The sequence below is a fragment of the Diadema setosum genome, chromosome 6 (assembly GCF_964275005.1).
Source record: "Diadema setosum chromosome 6, eeDiaSeto1, whole genome shotgun sequence".
NCBI lineage: Eukaryota > Metazoa > Echinodermata > Echinoidea > Diadematoida > Diadematidae > Diadema > Diadema setosum.
Genome location: NC_092690.1, coordinates 10040650 through 10047076, shown reverse-complemented (window position 1 = coordinate 10047076; position 6427 = coordinate 10040650). Strand labels below are relative to the sequence as shown.

General features: G+C 39.1%; 1 pseudogene; it reads right to left on the bottom strand.

Moving 5' to 3' along the window:
* LOC140229509 (heat shock 70 kDa protein IV-like) lies at positions 1 to 6157 on the bottom strand (annotated as a pseudogene).
* Positions 6158 to 6427: the final 270 nt, after the last annotated feature.

Here is a 6427-nt window from a genome sequence, read left to right as displayed (position 1 = left end):
TTATTGTCGAATACAAACATGAATCTTAAACATGATTGGAGAGCATGTTTTCTGAAGTTCTTCAAGCTGGTTTGTGAACTCTTCTATGGTTGCCTTCGAGGAGAAATCCAGCCACTGAAAGACACTATCTGCAGCCTTGATGGCCGTCTCTATGTCATCAGCGGTCAGCCTCCTTTGAGCTGATGATTCCTTGACAGCGGATTTGACCCTGTAGGCATAGTCCTCCAATTTGTTTCTAACTCGAATTCGTTTCCTCTGGAGGTCATCCTCAACTCTGAATTTCTCAGCATCGATAATCATGAATTCAATTTCTTCCCTGGATAGACGATCTGTGACCTGTGCATTGGTCCTTGGCTGTAACATTTAAGATTCCATTTGCGTCAATGTCAAAGGTCACTTTGATATCTGGCACACCACTTGGAGCTGGAGAAATGTCATGCAGTCTGAACTCTCCAAGTCGGTTGTTGTATTTAATGAGCGCCCTCTCTCCTTCATATACAGCAAATTTGATACTAGTTTGGTTATCGGAAACTGTGGTGTAGGACGAAGATGCCACGATGGGAATTGCCGTATTCCTTTTGATTACTGTTGACATTTCAAAACCAACTACCTCAATTCCAAGAGATAGTGGGGTTACGTCAACGAGGACGACATCCTGGATTTCTGCGCTCTGATCCCCAGACAAGATGGCTGCCTGGATTGCTGCACCGTAAGCCACCGCTTCATCTGGATTGATGGACTTGTTGAGGTCCTTGCCATCTAGGACCTCCTGTAGAAACTTCTGGATTTTTGGAATACGGGTTGATCCTCCGACCAACACCACAATGTCGATGTCTTTCTTGTTGATCTTTGCATCAACGATAGCGCTCTCCACTGGGACAAGGCACTTTCTGAAGAGATCATCGCATAGTTGTTCGAAGCGAGTTCTGGTGATGGTTGTCCCGAAATCAACCCCTTCGAAAAGCATTTCTAAGTCAATATTTGCCTGTAAGCTTTTAGACAGAGTACGTTTAGCTCTCTCAGCTGCTGTGTGGATACTTTGGATCGCTCGGGTGTTGTTTGTAAGGTCCTTCTTGTGTTTGCGCTTAAACTCGTCTGCAAGATGGTTGACCAGTCTGTTGTCAAAGTCCTCACCACCAAGATGGGTGTCTCCAGCTGTTGACTTGACTTCGAAAATACCCTCATCGATCGCCAGGATGGACACATCAAATGTGCCTCCACCCAGGTCAAAGATCAGGACATGCTGTACATCTTGCAACTTCATATCTAGTCCATACGCCAGGGCAGCTGCAGTTGGTTCGTTAATAATGCGCAGAACATTCAGCCCTGCAATCACACCTGCATCTTTGGTGGCCTGTCGCTGAGCTTCATTGAAGTAGGCAGGAACAGTTATGACAGCATTAGTAACCTTTCGACCCAGATATGCTTTAGCTGTCTCCTTCATTTTGCTGAGAACCATAGAGCTGACAACCTCCGGGGCTAGGGTCTTTTCTTTCCCCTTGTATTCAACTTTTATCGCAGGTCTACCTCCTCGGTCGATCACCTCGAATGGCCAGTGCTTCATATCAGCTTGCACACTCTCGTCTGTGAACCGCCGACCAATCAGCCGCTTGACATCAAAGATTGTGTTCTGTGGGTTCCTGTATAGATGAACGAAAAATGGGAAATTTTACAGTAAAATCTGGAAAAACAGATCACTTCAAGTTATATTGTTATCTAAGACGGGCGGGAAGTACTTCTTAAAAAGGAGGACATTCCAAGCAACCTGCATTTACGCTGATAATGCTTATTTATGCTGATAGGATATCTAATAAGTATAGTATTAATGGAAAGATGCAAGGCATTTTAGATCTCAACAGGAAGAATTGTAGACTTGCAGCAGTATGACCCAATATCATTCAAAAGACTTACAGCATCGCATTTACAAAACTTGTGGGGTAATCATTATTTATTTTTTTCCGTCGACAATCTAACGGCTGTAATCGCACTCCTTTAAAGTCCTCGCTGCATGCTTATCTTATGTTAATACAATCATTGAATTGATTATTCTTTTTCATTCGAACTTTTTTCCAGGTCATTTAACAATGCATAATACCATACAAGTTTTTTTTTTATGTTGATATGTTAGTGGACTTATACAAATGGCGTATGTGGAAGGGGAATTGATATGCACCACTTTTTTCCAATTTGAAATAAGATAAGAACATGGTAATAAAAACAGATATAAAAAAGATTGAAAAAAAGTTATGAATCTTCTTTGTTTGTTTTAGTCTTATTATTGATATAATTGCCAAATTCCGACATGATATTCAATGTTTTCCAACTCTTCTCCCTCTAAAGCCTGCCAATTTCTGATCTCGAGTAGCCCAACTGCAGATTTTATTTATTTATTAACGTAAATAACATGACATGTTTATTACCAATCGAGTCTTTATGTGGGTCTAGGGCAATTACCCCCTGGGCAATTACCCCGGACCCTTCCCCTGTCCCTAATACTAATCCTAATCCTGAAACTAATTCTAACCATAATCCAAACTCCTAACACTAAACCCAACCCTAACCCTAATCTTAACTCTAACCTTACCCCTAACCAGTATTTAGCCGGGGGGTAATTGCCCTCTGGGGGTAATTGCCCGGATACGCTTTAAACACCATTCAGTTTCACATCAATTCTTGAATCCATTGATACATATACACTGTACTTATCTATAATTATCATTTATGCACACGTGAATGCAGAAGTATTAGTCTTGTTGCATCCGACATACAGCATTTACGATAATTCTGTAATACGACAATTTTCCCATAATTCAATCAGCCATGGCAGCGACGATTCGCATCACAACGTAACCCCTCCCCAACCCCCACCCCGTGCTCCATCAAATGACCCGTTTACGGTTCTTAGAAGGAAGTACGGTGTTTATAATTTTGCTCTCATTTTCTCTTCCCTTCTTCTATTTTGGCGAAAATTGGTTTCTCACTAGAAAGATTTTATCAATATTGCCAAGTCAATATTGCCAAGCTTTGGCGCGTTATATTCCCAAGGAATAGAATGAATACGTGATCAAGCCTTTCATGTTGTTCGAAGTTAATTCGGATTATTTTTCACACCTTCCGAATAAATATATCAATATTTTGGGTCGCTTGTCGGACAATGCTTCACACAAAATCCACCAGCATCATGAGCCAAACATGACTCCAAATTATAGGCGGACTTATGGCAGCCTGCACTGAGCTCGAAGCCAGAATAACGGCTGTAACGCATAATAAAAAAAAACGAAAAAAAACACAGAAATCAACAGAATAATAATGAAAACAAAATTTAACGCGTTGTATGCACCAAAACGGGCGCTGACAGAAAGAACGACGTGGCCAAGAAATATTTTGAAGTTATGGATGGAGGCAATATATATTTTTTTTTTTTTGGGGGGGGGGGGGGAGGGGGTTCTTTTAAGGTTGACGATATGACTATTTTTTCAGTAATATGTTTGTGCATTTAATCCCTGTAAAATGTAAAAAAGTATATCGAAAAATGTTAAAAGTAGTATCCTTTGATCCCCAGTCCTAGTTGCGACACTCTACACTTCTCTCTCTCTCTCTCCTTTACAATGTATTTATGTATACACTGCACTCAAACAAGGTTATGATGAAATTCTGGTTACAACGAAGTAAAAATTCAGGCGGCAGCATGCTAAGCTCTTTGTATTTTCATTGTTTATTTGTTCGGTTATAACGACATTTCGATATAACGAAAGAAAACTGCATGCCGGTCCCGAGGACTGCGTTATTACGGGAGTCCACTGTAGGCCTATGGATTTCTCAGTTTAGTTATCTCTTCTAAACGCAAACACACACATACACAAACACACAAACACACACACACACACACACACACACACACACACACACACACACACACACACACACACACACACACATATATATATATATATATATATATATATATATATATATATATATATAATCATGTACATACGTATATGCACATATACATATGTACATGTTTCTGCGTATGTGTGTATCATCCACTGCCCCACCCCCTCTCTCTCGATGAGCCACAGTTAACTGTAATGGCCTTATTGAAGAAAAGAAAAATCCCGTTTGCTTATTCCTGGCTAAACGTTATTTAATGCTCTTTCAAAATTCTTATGGACTTGGATGTTGATTAAAGAATGAAATTCCCCAACAGGCCCAGGACTCATAGGTTGTTATGGAGTAAAGCTTTTTATTGAGTGAGCGTGATGCACTGCTACATGGTTGTAAACACAGCAGAAAACAAATCCAATCAGAAGAGGTTATCTTTACCTTTTTTAAACGGTTGATGATATGTGACCGTCACCTCAAAACGAACATAAAGTCGCACACACTGATTTTGCGTGAGGACTGAAAATGAGTGAAATGGGTCAACCTAGCCGAACTTGAATTTTTCATATTTTCTGAAAGAGCGGGTCTTCTTTTACAATTTGCTATAATTTGGTATCATAAAACGGGCAGGAAAGTGTGTTTTTTAGCAGTTTATCTCGAACTTTTTTGGTAGAATACTGTGATTAGGTGTGTCTTTAGAGTCCCTTTTTCATTTCTGAAAAACCTTGTCCACACTCTTCACTTTCAACTCTCATAACTTTTGAAAGGATAATGCTACTGCTTTGAAAGTTGGCGTTAATTATGGACAGAATGTGTTAATGATGCATGCTAAAGTTCAGTTTAATCTGATAATCCCTTCATTCTTGTTACTCTGGTGGTTTACTTCCTGTTTTTTGTCCCATTCATCTCACAGCCAGCACGGTTTGGTAAAGATTAAGCGCTTGAACAGACACTGTACTTCAGAGCCTCTTTTCTCAGTTCACACTTTTCCTGAGTTTGTGCTTTCTTTCCAATATTTAGATAGGTTAGGAGAGTCCATTTGATTCGAGTTATACATCATTTTAAAGCTTAAAGTCTGCTCTTTCAGAATATTGGTCTTAGATAAAAATGCATGTCTGGCGACTTTTTGTTTGTTTTGAGGTGCAGGGTCACATATATACTGTTTTTCTTTTTGTATTTTAAATCCTTGTCACATCTTCGTCAACGCAATGTCAAAGCTCCTTTTTTTTCTCTCTCTCTCTTACAAATTTGGCGCAAAAAGTAAAAAAAAAACAAAAATTCAATATCAGATTTTTCATATATAACTTAGATAAAAATTGATACATCATATGTCAACTTAACGCAATTTCCGTACTTCTTTTGCCTGTTAGGAGAACATATCACACAACTTCATGCATCATAGTCGGATTTCTTTGTCAAGGCGCAAAGCAAACAATGCAATCATGGACAATCTGCCGTTGCTGTGTTACTGCCCTTCGACATAGCAAGGGAAACAAGATGACTTTAACGATAGAAAGAAAAAAAAAATCATAGATATGGTAAGATACTGATCCGAAGGAAAGAAAATTACTATTTAATACTAAATTTCTTTTGAAGTGCAATGGCCCATGAATGCGAACCTTTTTCACGTTTTGTGTTACTTTCTTTTCTGGAATATGATGGAATATCATTTTGACTGACTTTTCTCTGCATTGTTTTGCAATTTTGAATATTTATTTGTGAACATAGGAATAGATAAAGGAACGCGTTCTTCTATGCATAAAGTTTCACATTTGTTTTTACCGACTTTTTTTTTCAGGACAAGGGAATTTCCTGGTGATTATGATTTATTTTCTCTGAAGTGCTATATAGGAAAAATAAACGTGAAAAGTGTTTACTTTCTTATGTTGTTTTTTTCCGAGAGCATAAAAATTATATTTATTTTATTATAAATTCCTCTCTCTCTCTCTCTCTCTCTCTCTCTTATATGTATGTGTGTGTGTGTGATGTGTGCGTGTGTGTGTGTATACATGATATCTTAAAGTGACAGAAGAATATGATTCGAATCATACATAGACAATGATAGCGTAAATTTGCTTACATAGCAGCTTGGGTTTTGGCAGCATCATTCTCCGATGAGCCGCTCCGTATTGGTGAAAGCGACGAAACTCGGAGTGGTCCGGTTTCCGTCGTCGTTGGCAATGATCTCGACTTTGCCGTTCTGGAAGACACCGACACACGAGTTGGTTGTTCCCAAGTCTATTCCAATTGCTGGTGCTTTGTCAGCTGCCATATTCCTGTCTTATTATTTGACGTCAGTTCGAAGAATCCGAAAATATTCACCTAGATTTTACCTTAAAATATGTTTACGTTCTTAAACTCCTGCCCGCTTAAGATATTGATACTCCTTCACATGCTGGTTCACCACTTGGAACGCAAACATTGTTTTTTTGTTTTGTTTTTTGTTTTTTTTTTGGTCAGGTCGGGGAATTGCAGCTCTTTCTTCGTACTGTACCGTTTGATTTCTCTTCTCGTGTGATCCTCTGGCTTGATGTGCAGCCGT